General features: G+C 40.0%; 1 protein-coding gene across 2 annotated transcripts in view; it reads right to left on the reverse strand.

Annotated features, from left to right (window-relative positions):
- Nucleotides 1-14,166, reverse strand: part of ST6GALNAC3 (ST6 N-acetylgalactosaminide alpha-2,6-sialyltransferase 3) — a 526,429-nt gene that overhangs the window by 397,627 nt on the left and 114,636 nt on the right. The window lies entirely within an intron of this gene.

The raw sequence follows: 14,166 nt of genomic DNA on the forward strand, positions 1-14,166 counted from the left end.
GGTAAGTGCATGTATTGGAAGTAATTGCAATCTGTGCAAAAAATAATAATGATAGGGCCTCCCCTGGTGGCACAGGCGGTTGAGCACTGGGCTGCGAAGCTGCCGCAGCCTCTGCAGTGCCGGGTCAATCCCTGGCCACCGGAGAGGGTCCCACATGGCACAACAGACCTCTCCTGCCACTCCCGCTGCTCCCCTCAGCAGTGTGTTTCGTCAGTCTGCCTGCTCTGACTCTGGTGAATCCTCTCACCCTCCCGCACTTCTGGCTGTACCCAGTGCGTGTATAAATAAATAAATAAATAAATAAATAAATAAATAAATAAATAAATAGAAAAATAATAATAATGATAATGATAGTAATGACAAACACAACAGTATTATTATGAAGAAGCAGAGTTAAGATTCAAACATAGGTGTTTTTGATTCTAAAACCTTTGCTCTTGACTCATACTTACAACTTACTTTACTCTTAACTCATACTTAGCTAGTAAGAATCAAAATAAAAGAATCAAAAGCTAATAAGAATCAAAAGGGGAGGAAGGAAGAAGAGAGAAGGGGGGCCGAAGAGGCAAGGAAAGAAAAAGTAAATAAACATTTGATAAATACTGATATATATGAATATACACATAATATCTATATATATATAATTTTGTGCAGAAAATGGTGGACAGTTTTTCTTTACTTCAAAGACATAATATGCATATATTGTATTATTTCTTTAGGTTGTCCTTTAGTGTACTTTATAAAAACATATTTTATAGGACATTTCATAAGCCAAAATGGCATAAAAGAAGAATTACCGTTAATTTATATGAGAAAAATTTTTTAAATCCCCAAACACCAAAAATAACCTAACAATTCATACCAAAAACACTTAACATCTCAAACAGCACTGCCATCAGGTAAAGCAGGAGTGATGTGATACATACACAGCCTACACAAAGTAGCTCCCAGGGAAGAGCTTGACCTGCCGCTCTCACTACACAGGGTTCTCACTGCCTTGATAGTGGCTCTTGCAAAAAAAGTGAAATTCCCTTGGGCTGTTTTTTCATTAGTGAAAAACAGCTACTAATGTGGGTTGTTCATAAAAGCGAAGTGGTATGATGTGAACTTCAAAAAGCAAGGGTACACTTACATTGCTATTCAAGCCTCCAAGTTCTCCAAATTAGACAGGAGGTTGCCTCCTTCTTGAAAGGCTGCAATGTTCCTCCGTAAAGATGCCTTGTGGGTCAGATGAGGCAATCTGAAGGATATCCTGATTTATAATTGTCTGTTTGTTTTTGTTTTGTTGTGTTTCGTATTATTATTTTTTCCCCTGATGTCTTATTTGGTTCCCCTACACTCCTCCTATAAGTGAAACCATCTGATATTTTTCTTTTTCCTTCAGACTTATTTCACTGAGCATAATTCCTTCTAGCTCCATCCATGTTGCTGTGAATGGCATTAGTTTATCTTTTTTGATTGCTGAATAGTACTCCATTGTGTATATATACCACATCTTCTTGATCCAGTTGTCTATTTTTGGGCATTTGGGTTGTTTCCAGGACTACATCTAGGGGTGGGGGAAAGCAAACATTGTTTAAAAATGAACAATGGTGTAAAAATATAGAGAAAAATAAATAAAAATAATAAAATTTTGAAAAGAAGGATATCCTTAGAAGATTTCTTCAAATTCATGTTTACAAAGTGAGTCCAACAAGTTACAATGGATCTGAGACTCAGTCACTCTTGATTGGAGTGAGGAGGTACTACTGATGCCAAGACTAAAAAAATCTGAAGTTCTACTAAATGTAGCAGTAAAGACTTCTCTGGCTATTGAACAATAACTTAGACTATCTCACCATGATAGAGATAAATTATTGGATTCACAAAGGTTTTTCAACCTCTTTCTGGACTATGATTAAAAGAAAACACTACTTCTAAAAATGAAAGGGATTTAGGATCACAATTTAATTTCCTTTTCTCCTTGAGAAAAACACACAAGAACACCAAACTAAGTGAGGATTTCTTAAAACTTTCTATCAATAAATGAAAGTTATTAAAGAAGCTGAGAAAGGTTTAAGTTTTTTCACAGGGAGTTAAAGAATACTATTATGATTTCAAAACTTAAATGTTAAAAGACCTTTGAATTGATAGATTTAATCATGTATGAAATTAAAATGAGGTGTTATCTTAAAAGGAGGAATTTATTTTAGTACAATTCAAGCATTTTAATATATGCCCACGGCTGACTGTTTATCAGAGTTGGCATTTTTAAAATAACAAGGGATGATGCTAATACTTTTTTCCTAACAAGATTTGTAATTTATGTAGCAGGAACAACTTAATGTGCTGGTGATTTGTCCTCCTGCATCTGTAATTGATGACAAAGCACTAATTTTTACACATCAAAGAAATTAAATCTAGCTTTCCTGTGCATTATTGACCTTTACTGTACCCAAAGTGCTTAAGAAGAAACAAATTATACTGCAGTAAAGTTTCTTATTTCTTTTCCACATTGGATTTCATTCAGTGGTGGCCCAAAACCGGCTAATCAGTGAATAAACTTTTGTCTTTAGAAGATGCTATTCCAATTCGGATGTGGGGGAGCGGGGAGAGAGCAAAAAGAAAAAGAAAAACAGCTTGGAATGGCAATTCTATCTCCTTCTCCCCATATACTATTCAATTTATCCTTAAGGATGCAAATTAGGTGGCCTCCTTCACAAGAACTGCATTCAGAACAGAACAGAAAATTTAAGACACAATTGGTCAGATTCCTTAGATTAGATATTCCTGGAGATTTATTCAACAACAAATATCTCTCAAAGACATTTGAAAGTCCAGCACTATTTTGGCACCGGGGGATACATCAGTGAACACTTCAGGCAAAGGTCTTGGCCCATGCGAAGTTTACGTTCTACTAGAGAAAGACATAGATAGATAGATAGATAGATAGATAGATAGATAGATAGATAGATAGATAGATAGATAGATAGATAGACAGATAGACAGATACACACAAGTGTGTAGTGTGTGTGTGTGTAATTTCAGATGATGACAGAGGAAACCAAAAAAAGAAAGAAGAATATACATTGTTGAGGGAATGAATGTAATTTGAACAAAAGCCCAAGAGCGGTGAGAGTTATGCAGGTATCTGGAGGGAAAGTGTTTCAACAGAAGGAACAGCAATTGCAAAGACTCTGAGATGGAGAACATACTTGGGTGGGCGGGGGGGGGGGGGGGGGGCTCAAAGAATTGCAGTGAGACCAGTAGAGCTGAAGCTGGGGATAAAAGTGAGAAAGTAAGAGGTGAGTTCAGTGACGAAAGGATATCTGCTGGGAGTCGAACCCACCAACTAGCCTGTTTAAAATGCTTTTAAATCCACAATAAAATCTGTGAGGATTCTGCAAATCTCCAGAGCCTGGCAATCCTGCCCTCTCCAGAAAGCACTATTGTCAGCAAGCACTTGCCTACATCCATCTCCTGAAACTTCCATTCACCGCATCCCTTTCTGCCATTGGGAATGCCAGAGAGAGGAGCTGGATCTAGTTTCCCCCAGTATGAGACTGCCACCTCTTCCTACTGTTCTCCAAGACAAATGTCTTGGTTTCTTCCAACCTTCCACTCAGAAGGTTACAGTTGCCAGCCACTCACTGTCCTGGCACTTTTCCCTGAACACACTCCAAGATTGAGAGAGGCGTTCAGAACTTGCAGCATAAACTCTTCCATGCAAGTAAATATGGAGTGAACAGAAGTAGGGAGGATCTCCCTCAGCCTGGACCTGTGGTTCTCAAATTTGGCTGCACGTTGGGATCATCTGGGGGTGGAAGAAGGGAAGTTACAAATTCCAATGCCAAAGCTGCATCCCACACTAATTAAGTTTGAATGTCTGGCAGTGGCCCAGTTATCAGCATTTTTAACTCCCCAAGAGTTCTACTATGCAACTCTGACTGTCTTGCTCCTGTGGGAAACTTAACTCTGCCAACCACATCACAAGGTGAAAAACACTATTTTTTTAAGTTCCCAATTTATTTGTACACTGTGTGTTCTCTGCCCACTACTGTTGCAATTTTTAATCAAATATAAACCATAATTTTCCTTATTAAACTTTAATAAGGGTTTAAAGGGTTCGATTTAGCATCTCTTTTTGATCTACTGAGATCTGTCTGAATTTTGCCTTTTATCCAGATTAAGTCATCCACAAATTCAATCACTATATCCAGGTGTGGGGTATAAATACTGGTGAGGGCAGAGTGAAGAATTACCCCATAAAATACTACTAGAGGGCCTCCCCGGTGGCGCAGCGGGTTGAGCGCAGCGCTATGAAGCTGTCCACAGCCTCTGCATGCAGGTTCGATTCCTGGCTGGCTGGCGAGAATCCCACATGGCAAGCAGACCTCTCCTGTCTCGCCTGCTGCTCCCCTCAGCAGTATCCTTGGTCCGTCTGCCTGTTCTGCTCCCCGCTCTATCTCTGGTAAATCCTCTCACCCTCCCATGCCTCTAACTGTACCCCAGTTCATGTATAAATAAATAAAAAATCTTTAACAGAAAATACTACTAGAGGCCCTCTTCGAAGTTATGTTCATGTTACCTTTTAATATCACCATAGTTGATATACACAAAACCATATGATATAGATATTAATGTTCCCAATTTGAAGATCAAGACATAGTGATTCAGGCAGTGAAATGATTACCTTGGATCACCTAGAATAAGGAAAAAAGAAAAGAATTGAAGGTCTATATTTGATTCCAAGTCTCATGCTTTCTTCATTATTGCCTTCTCTTGGCTATTTAATCAGCAAATCAACTGTCTTATTACCCAGCAACCAATCCTTCAAAGACAGCATGAGAACTTTTCTATTTTGTCTTGATAAAACTGAAACTAAAAGCATCAACCTTATTTCTCTAATAGTCATTCAACAGATATTTATTGAATATCATCTATGTTGCAAGCAATAAAAATATTGAGAACTCAGCAATGAAGAAAATAGATCAAAAATTCAATCTTTCATGAAACTTAGATTGTTATGCCAGTCACAGAAGGAAATGAAATGAATCTGTCATAACGTAACTTAGTGAACCCTGATGGCTCCTAATTATCACAACTTCCTTTTATGAGTTCTCAGAAATCATTCTTTTGTGATTTGTTCCAGACCCTTTTCCAGAATTTATTTTGCAACAATCTTAAAAACATCTCATGCGCTTTAAATAAATGGCATATTGCTTTTAAATATATGAGAAGTGAGAAAATCTGGAAATTTGGTTGCATCGTAAAAAGATAAAAATATCAAAGCTAGCTCTATGCCAGTGCTGTCTCACAATACTCTCAGCCATGATGGAAAGATTCTATATCTGTGTTTTCCACTAGCCACATGTGGCTTTGAAATGTGGCTAATGTGACTCAGGAAATAAATTGTTAATTTTATTTAAATTTAAATATTCACATATGACTGGTGGCTGCTTTATTGTGCCAACCAACTCTACAGGAATCTGAAATGTGGAATGACTACCTCTCAAAGGTGGACGAGAGGGAGAAAAAAACCTTCAAACTCACTTTTTATGGTATCTGCTCATTGCTTTTTCTTGGATTTCTTTCAGTTACATTTAATCCTTTTACCTCAAAACAATCCTCAAAGACAGTCAATTAAAACATAAATAAAAAAATTGTAAGCAATTCACTTAAGACTTAAAATAAATTAGGGAGTGGTCATGCATAAAACTCACGTGCTTTGCCTCTGAAAATACATTCTCTTTCATGGAATTTTTATAATCTAAGGACGTGTACTTGAATAGATACCTGCCTTCCCTTAATTGAAGTAGTGTGATCCTAGAATATATGACCTCATCTGCTGGGTTATGCCCAGGGAAGGCAGACTTTTAAACAGACTTCAGATTTAGAACGAACACCTGGCACTATTCTCCTCTCTAACAGATTGTGTGCTTATTTGTTGTTTTAATGTTATGAGACTTCACAAGATCTTCAACAAATGCTCAATTGGTCTATAAGTTAGCATACCCCTGTGATTCTACTAGAAATAAGTAGAATAAAAGGAATAAGTTCTTCACAGAGCAGAAACCAGCATAGGTATTATTTATTTGTAGCATCCATACTTTCAGGTCAAATATTTTTCAGCACTGTGAAAAACCATGGTGAAACATTATTGTATTCAGTACAAGCTACTGTAACAAATGACCTCCAAATCAAATTTTGCTAGCTTAAATTATTTCATATGGGTTGATGGAGGAGGGGGACAGGGAGTCTCTCTGCTCCATGCAGTGTTTCAGAGAACTAACATGCTTCCATCTTATAGTTCCATCATCCTCTAGCTTTCCAATCACTGGGTAAAGAAAAAGAGAAAATGTAAAGAATCATGCAGGATGACTTTTAAAGGCCAGATTTTAAAGTATCATATGAAGGATAGACCCTCCCAGATGTTCAAAACAAGCCTCCAGACTGGTGTCATTTTAGCAGACAGAGAGATTATTTTGAACTAAGGTCAGTCAAGACTCTGCAAGACTTACTTTTACCACTTCAAAAAGAATGAAAATTGGGGCTATTGCTCAGAATTAGAATTTTTAGCAGAAATAACTTTTCTATTGGGAAAACCTATTTATGTGGTAGGGTCATCATCTAATTACAGAGCATCTGTATGTTCATCATTCGATTCAACTATTCACCATGTAAGTGAGTCCCCTTCCTCTCTCCTGGAATTCTCAGGCCCCTATCTCATTCCCCATCTCAATATGAAGATACCTTCCATTTTGCCTCACTCAATTTAAAATCCTCATCTATGTAGATTCCCCATGTGTACAAAAGTAAATTTAGGTGGATTTTTTTGTCCTACCAATCTGTCTGATGTTAATTTGATTACTTGATCAGTCCAAGAAGAACCCACAGAGGTAGTGAGAAATCTCTTCTCCTCCCAACACATATGTCATTCATACCAAATCCCATCAGCGGAATTCAAACCCATGGCCTAACACAACAACATGGGAGAATGAGATAAGCAATCTTAGCTATGTACACAGGAGGACAAGGAACAGGGGTTCAATGAATACAGGGCAATATTTTTTTTTATCATTATCACTAATTTGGATTCTTTGAAAAGTGGTCCAACAGGACTAAGTCATTCATTTATCCATTCATTTATTTGTTTCACACATAAGCAATAGGTTGAACTATTTACCAAGTATCTGGCATAGAACAGATCAGACTTCACTGTACAAGTCTCAGCTGTTTTCCTTCTTCCTTCTTATAGTTCATATTCACAAGTGTTGCCCACAAACACTATCGAGACCAGCAAGTAACTAATCAAATAGTGCAGATAGAAAATTTATGACCAAGAAAGTAGCCCTTATTTTACTAGGCTCATGAGCTTCCTTATAACAGCCCTGAAACATTTCATGATTAATCTCCAAAGAATCTACATTTTTTATAATGCACCTGTATTTCAAAGTGATATGAAAAATACCCTTTCCTCATGGAAATTACTTTTCCCCCAGAAAAAAATGCAATTGTTGAATGTCTTCAATATTGCATGGTGGGACTGGAAATAAGTCCTGATGTTCCCTAAGTAGTTAGAGGTTCAGGGTGGCTAATCAAATTCTCCTCCAGGTTATCAACATTACCAACATTGCCCATTAATATTATAATAAGATGATTACCATTTCCCAAAAAACGAAGGCCTCAATCCCCTCTTCATGATCCAACACCCAGAATCCAAACCATCAGGAAGCATGTTTCAAATGATCAAAAAAAAGCAGTCAAAATAAGGCTCTTGATTAAAAAGCAACATGATTACTGCAAGCACAGGCTGGGGACCCCTGACTGTTGAGCCCTTCGAGAATGCTGCTTATGGAACAAATATGGTCCAGAAAACACCAATTCAATTTTACAAAATGAGATTGTCTGGAAGCATTTCACTATATTTAACATAGGGGAGCAGTTTCCAAAAATGAAGCTTAGATTTTTGGATATAACAATTAGGATGCTGTCTAAGGGGCAAGATCCAACGTGTAATTATTGCTAAATAGAGTGTTTTTCTGAGGGGTGGAAATGAAGTCTTTAACATGGCTGCATGAGCCCAAATGGACACAAAAGGAATCACTGAAATGTAGATGTTTTAATAACTCCTGGATATGCTTAAATAACAAAGTCTAGCAAGTATGGGTAGTTATGGAATAAACGTCCTCCTAAAATTCATATGTTGAAGCTCTAATCCCCAATGTGACTCTGTTAGAGATGGGGTCTTTAATGAAAGCTAAATGAGGTCATAAGTTTGGGGCCCTAATCTAATAGTCCTTATAAGAAAAGGAAGAGAAATATCAGATGGTATCACTTATAGGAAGAATTATAGGGAAATCAAACAAAGTGTAAAAAAAAAAGCAAAACTTGTAGGCAACAATAGACCTAAGGCATACAGCAGGGGAGGGGAGGGAGATGGGTCAAAACAGGGTACTAAAGAGTACAAAGGACTGTGGTAATGGTTCACGGGTGCTGTGGTGGTGAGAGATTTACGGGGACTACACCTGAGGGGAGAAATCAAATACTGGACAAAAATGAACAACAATGTAAGAAAATTAATAAGGTAATACTGAAAAAAAAGGAAGAAATGGTAAGAACGCACCTAGCAAAGGCCTTGTGAAGACAAGGGGGAGGCAGCCATCTACAGCCAAGGAGAAGGCCTCACCAGAAACCAACTGTGCTGGCACCCTGATCTAAGAATTTCAGTCTTCAGAATGGTGGCAAATAAACTTCTGTTGTTAAAGTCACCCTGACTGTGGTCATTTTTATGCTGAGTCCTATGAACTAACACAAAAATGAACACAGACAGCCTCAAGTCATGTTAGATCAGGCAACTAGAGAACAAATTCGGTTCCATACAGATAAGATCCAGGTCATAGATCTCCAAAGGGCACCATCAGGAAATGTAAGCTACCTGGATGTGTACTGTCCCTTCAGCACACTCATCAAACAAAGGATATTTCTGGTTCGCAGGAGGAAAAAGAAAAACCTATCTGTATCCCTGTAGCTCTGAGAGACAACCACAGTGTGTCAGAGAAAAGAGCGAAGTCACTACATTCCTGACTTCTAGAAAATAGTCCTGATAGCAAGTCAGGCTTTTCTGGGCATTGACCAAAGTGAGCTGGAAAATGACGGCCAGCTGGTTGCAGTCCCCAGGGTCAAGATTATCTTAACAGATCTAGGTTGCTTGACTGCAACTTAGGGGCAGCAATTCCGTAGGGAGAGTTGACACACAAGCCACACATTATGAAATCAGATCTGTAGTGCCGACTACAAGTCCCCTTTTGAGTAAAGAATGACAGATGGAACACAATAAGTCACCCTGGGCATGTAAAATGTTAGCAAATGTTAAGTGGTTCTTTCAAAATTTTCCAAACAATTTCCCTTGCCTTCTAATGGTTTCCTTCATCTTATGTCAAGGTTACAGGTAAATAAGCAGATCTTAGTTTGCCACGAGAAATACCTCCACCTTTACTTCTACCTGCTCCACTAAAAATACCTAGCTAAGTTAAAGCAGACTGGCTGTTGCTAGCACAACCGGCATCTCGGTGTGTATGAGGAAAAGGTTCCTCCTGGAAGGACACACACTATACCATGTGCAAGGCTTGGCAAGGGAAGCAGAGACTGACAGTCAGCGCCCTTGGCTCCTGAACCCGTACGCTTCAGCCAGGGACAATCTGTACAACCACATGAGATGCTCTGATGTAAAAGAGTTTGTGGGGTCTTGTGAGCTGCTGTGCTCATGGCAGTGATAAGTCCATGCTTGGATCACAGCACAAGCCCAGTGGCTACAAGATGCACTCCAAGTGCCAGGGCCACAGGGAAAAAAAAAAAAAAAAAGGCAGCCACCACCAGGGCACATCAGGAGCTGACTTTCAAGACCAAGCAACTGTGCAATGAACCCAGGGACCACTAGAGGATTAGACCAGGAACTCTAAGAAATCTTTACAAATGGCAAATAATAAAAGCTCCAGCTTTTATCTGCTGAGAAAGCTCCAGCACACAAAAACAAAATGAGCTACTAAGCACAAACACTTTGAAAAATACAAAAGATAAGTTCATCACTAAGGATGAAGCACAGGTTTCTGGAAACCAAAGAAACTCAAAACTGGGGCAAGAAAAACAAAGCGAGAGCAAGCATATACCCATAAAATCTTTATCAGTTTCAACTGTCTCTAGAGAAATGTGGGGAGTGAATGCCTACAGAATACAAGTTAAACTAGTGGAACAGAACATTTAACGTGAAAAATATTTACAATGGATTTTACTTCAAGTATGAGAGGGGTGGAAAATGCTGGAGGTGTGTGTTCAAGAAAAAATAAACCAACAATGACTTTAGAAATTCTCTTGTTATAATGGAAAGAGAATGAATATCTGTTACATGCACCACAGGTACTCAGAACCCCATGAGAACAGGGGTCCAGGGATCAGGGCAATGATTCCCCCTACCTTTCCTAACCCACCAAAGATGGACTCTACATGGGCCCCCTCTCAACGGTCTGGCACTTAAAAAGTGCCGCAAATGCCTCCTTCAGAAAGTTAGACTGTAAAGCCCTCGATTTCATCCAGAGCAGCAATTCCAAGGTCAGAGTCAGGCTCTGGAAGGCAGAGAGAGGTACCTGGTTTGAGTAGTCGTGACCTAAGAGTCTAATCCTTTTCTAGATTAATCCTCCAACCAAATATCTTGTGGTAATCATTAAATAGGCCTAACATTATAGTGGCTAAGTGGTCTGAATGTCTATGACCCCCCCCCATTTCATATGTTGAAACCCTAACACCCAAAGATGATAGTATTAGAAGGGGGGCTTTGGAGGGGTTGCATTACAGTCATGAGAGTGAGGCCCTCATAAAAAAGAAGCCTCCACGTGAGGATATAGTGAGAAGGCTGCCGTCTAGACCAGAGCCCGCACCTGACCAAACTGGCACCCTGATCTCACATGGTCGTCCTCCAGAACCGTGAGTGTTTAATTGTTAAATTTTTGTTGATTATGAGCTCTCCAATCTGTGGCATTCTGTGTAGCAGTCTGAATGAACTAAGATGACATGTTATCATCTGCAAAGCACTTTCATGTAGAAATCATTGTCTGACTGATCGTCATCCTGCAAGTTGCAGACCATCCCCATAGCTGCTCCTACCCGATGAGTCTTCGGTGTTCCCACAGGTGACAGGTAAGCTCATAAAGAGAACAGGCCCAGAGAAAAGGGCCCCTCAGGCTGTGAGGTGAGGTAAGGACTCTGCATATAGTTTTGGGTTTCTGGGTCTCTGTGGTATAAAGGGGTAGCACAGGATTTGGCTCATCAGCACCTCACCTTGTTCCCTGACCTCTCACTCTATGGGTGGAAGCAGCTGGAACTCTGCTCATGGGGGTCCCTCAGAGGCACAGGAGCAGGGCTGAAGGCCTGACTTCTCTTGCCCAAGTCTAAGGATAGTACAGCTCTTTGATGAAGCACATCCCAAGGTTATTTTACATTAGGTTCATTGGGGCATTTAGGTGAAAATTTAACAGTCAGAAAAGAATATGGGCTGTGGGCAATCAACACTTGAGAGGAGATAAATTTGACATCTACTCTTCAGCATAGATTCAAAAGGGTGGGCAGGTCACCATCCTTACTGAGTATTCTCCTGAATGGTGCTATACCTCACACATAGAGGAGCAGAGGGGGCAGACCCTGAGCTGGTGCAGCTTGGGCGCATTGGGTGGGGTGGTGGGGACAGGTGAGCAGGGCACAGCAGAGAGAGGCACAGGTCCGAAAGCAAGACTGCCAGAGTTCAAATCCCACCATATCATGTGCTGGCTGGCTGTGCGATTCAGATTCCCAATTTTAATGTGGAGCTAACACCTTCTGCACAGAGCTATTAGGAGAATTAAAGGATATTAATCACATAAAATACCTAGCAGAGTGATCTAATAATCATGGTGTTGTTACTATTTCCCAAAAATGACAGAAAGAGCACCCCAAAGTTTAAAATATGGAATTGACAACTCCCTCTTAATATGTAGAAAGAAGCCACCTGAGGCTTCCATCTTGTAGCCTTCTTAAAAAATGTCAATGGAATGAAAAATAAAACAACATATAGTTTCAAGGGAAGCAAGCGCTGATCCATGATATATTGTCTAATGCTGCTAATTTAGGGGACTGGAAAGTACTCAATCTGTCATATAAGGAATGACGGGTTAACATGAGCAAGGTGAATGGAGCTGTTCTGCTGGAAGTAGCCATTTAAGTATCAGTTCAGTTGCCCAACAGAAATAGTTTCACTGTTAGATGATTATTGTTAATAACCACCACCACCTTCTGAGTGCCTTCTAAATGCCTATACTTCACTAACTGTAAACACTCCCACTACTCCTCACACATTTCTGAATATACAGATGTATTCTATTCTGCTTGTAAGTATTAAATCACCTGCCTAAAGACCTACAACTGGAAAGTGGCAGGGTCAGTATTCAAATCTGGACACAATTCCAACACCATGAGCTTCTACCACCCCCAACCCCACCATCCACATCCTCCGGGAGAAGCAAAAGCCACTAGCCCTCAGTTGTCTCAGGCTGACAACAGAAGCACCATGATCACACTCATTCTGAAATGAGGTGTGATGTTCTGCACTGCTCCCTCACGTTAAAGAATTCCTTCCATGTGGCTTCCTGGGACATCAGCAAGTAAAATCATATATGATTATTTTATAGTCACATATTTCCGTGTCTTAAAATATAAGCTTCTAAGATTCAAAGACCAAGTCTCACATTTTGTTATAGCCTCTCCATAGCTAGCACCAGGCCCATAACATGAGAGGAGCTCAAGAAACACTATTTGACTAAATGAATGATGCTCCAAAGAGAGAAGTAATGTAAGAACCAAATTGGGAGAATATAATGGCTCTGGCTATGGTGAGAAATATAAAGGCAACTTCAATTCCAGGATGGAAAATAATACTGACATTTGCTGTTTGGGGATCCATGGTCTAATCTCCTTTAAAATCCCTAGTGCTTAATCTGTCAGTCACCACACACAGATTTAGTACTTACTGCCAGGTATTCATTCTCAATTCTTTGAAGCATAAAATCGGCAGCATCGGATAATATAGCTGTGGAAATGCTTTTGGTTTCTTTGGGAGAAAAAAAATATATGCACTTTCATTATTTCTCCATCCCATTGTAGATTCCCTCCTCCTTGACAACAAAAAAAGCAGCATCCAGGGTCCCATTCATAAATGCACACTAACTTCCCTGATGACAGATGGGATGGAATTAGATGCTCTTTTGAAAGGAGTTTCAAGAGTCTGACTGGCACATCACTAGGGTCGCTCCCTTTCCTCATCTCTGCTATGATATCCTCCACTTTTTCGGCCATGAGGCCAGTTTTCTGCAGGCATGATGCAAGAAGTTAGACAGGGAGGTATAGTAGCTTACCTGCCATGAGGAAGGCAAAAGGGAGGCTGAGGACACTGAGCATACAATGCGCCCTTCCTAAGGTAGTCATTCTCGGCAGTCTTGACATGGTGAGGAGAAAACCATGGCAATACTGGTATTACACACTTAAAATAACTGCATGAGTCCTGGGGGTCAATCAGCTCTAAGCTGGCCAACCCTTCACTGAGCATACATGCAAGGGGTGTTGATTCTTCTAGGGGATGCTGATTTTGCTAGGGGCATGGACTATAAAGAAAAGGAAGGGATCTTGTCTGCCCTCAAGGGCCCCACAATACAAAAAACAAAGGATAATGGGAGTAAAAGCAGTAAAAGAGGAGCGTCAGAGAATTGCTGAAATTGACTGAGTACTCAGTCTGTGTCCGGCATTGTCCTAAGTGCATTTACTTATATCAGTTAAGCCAAGTCTGCCTAAGAAGGCTAGGAGGTAAGGGCCTCCCCTGGTGGCACAGCGGTTGAGCACTGGGTTGCGAAGCTGCCCGCAGCCTCTGCAGTACCTGCTAGATCCCCGGTTGCCAGTGAGGGTCCCACACAGCATGCAGACCTCTCCTGCCATGCCCGCTGCTCCCCTCAGCAGTGTATTTCGTCAGTCTGCCTGTTCTGCTCTCCTCTCTGGCTCTGGTGAATTCTCTCACCCTCCCGTGCTTCTGACTGTACCCAGTGCTTGTATAAATAAATAAATAAATAAATAAATAAATAAATCTTTTTAAATAAATAAATAATTTTTTTA

Source organism: Talpa occidentalis, unplaced genomic scaffold (genome assembly GCF_014898055.3).
Source record: "Talpa occidentalis isolate TD23 unplaced genomic scaffold, MPIMG_talOcc4v2.1 talOcc4.9, whole genome shotgun sequence".
NCBI lineage: Eukaryota > Metazoa > Chordata > Mammalia > Eulipotyphla > Talpidae > Talpa > Talpa occidentalis.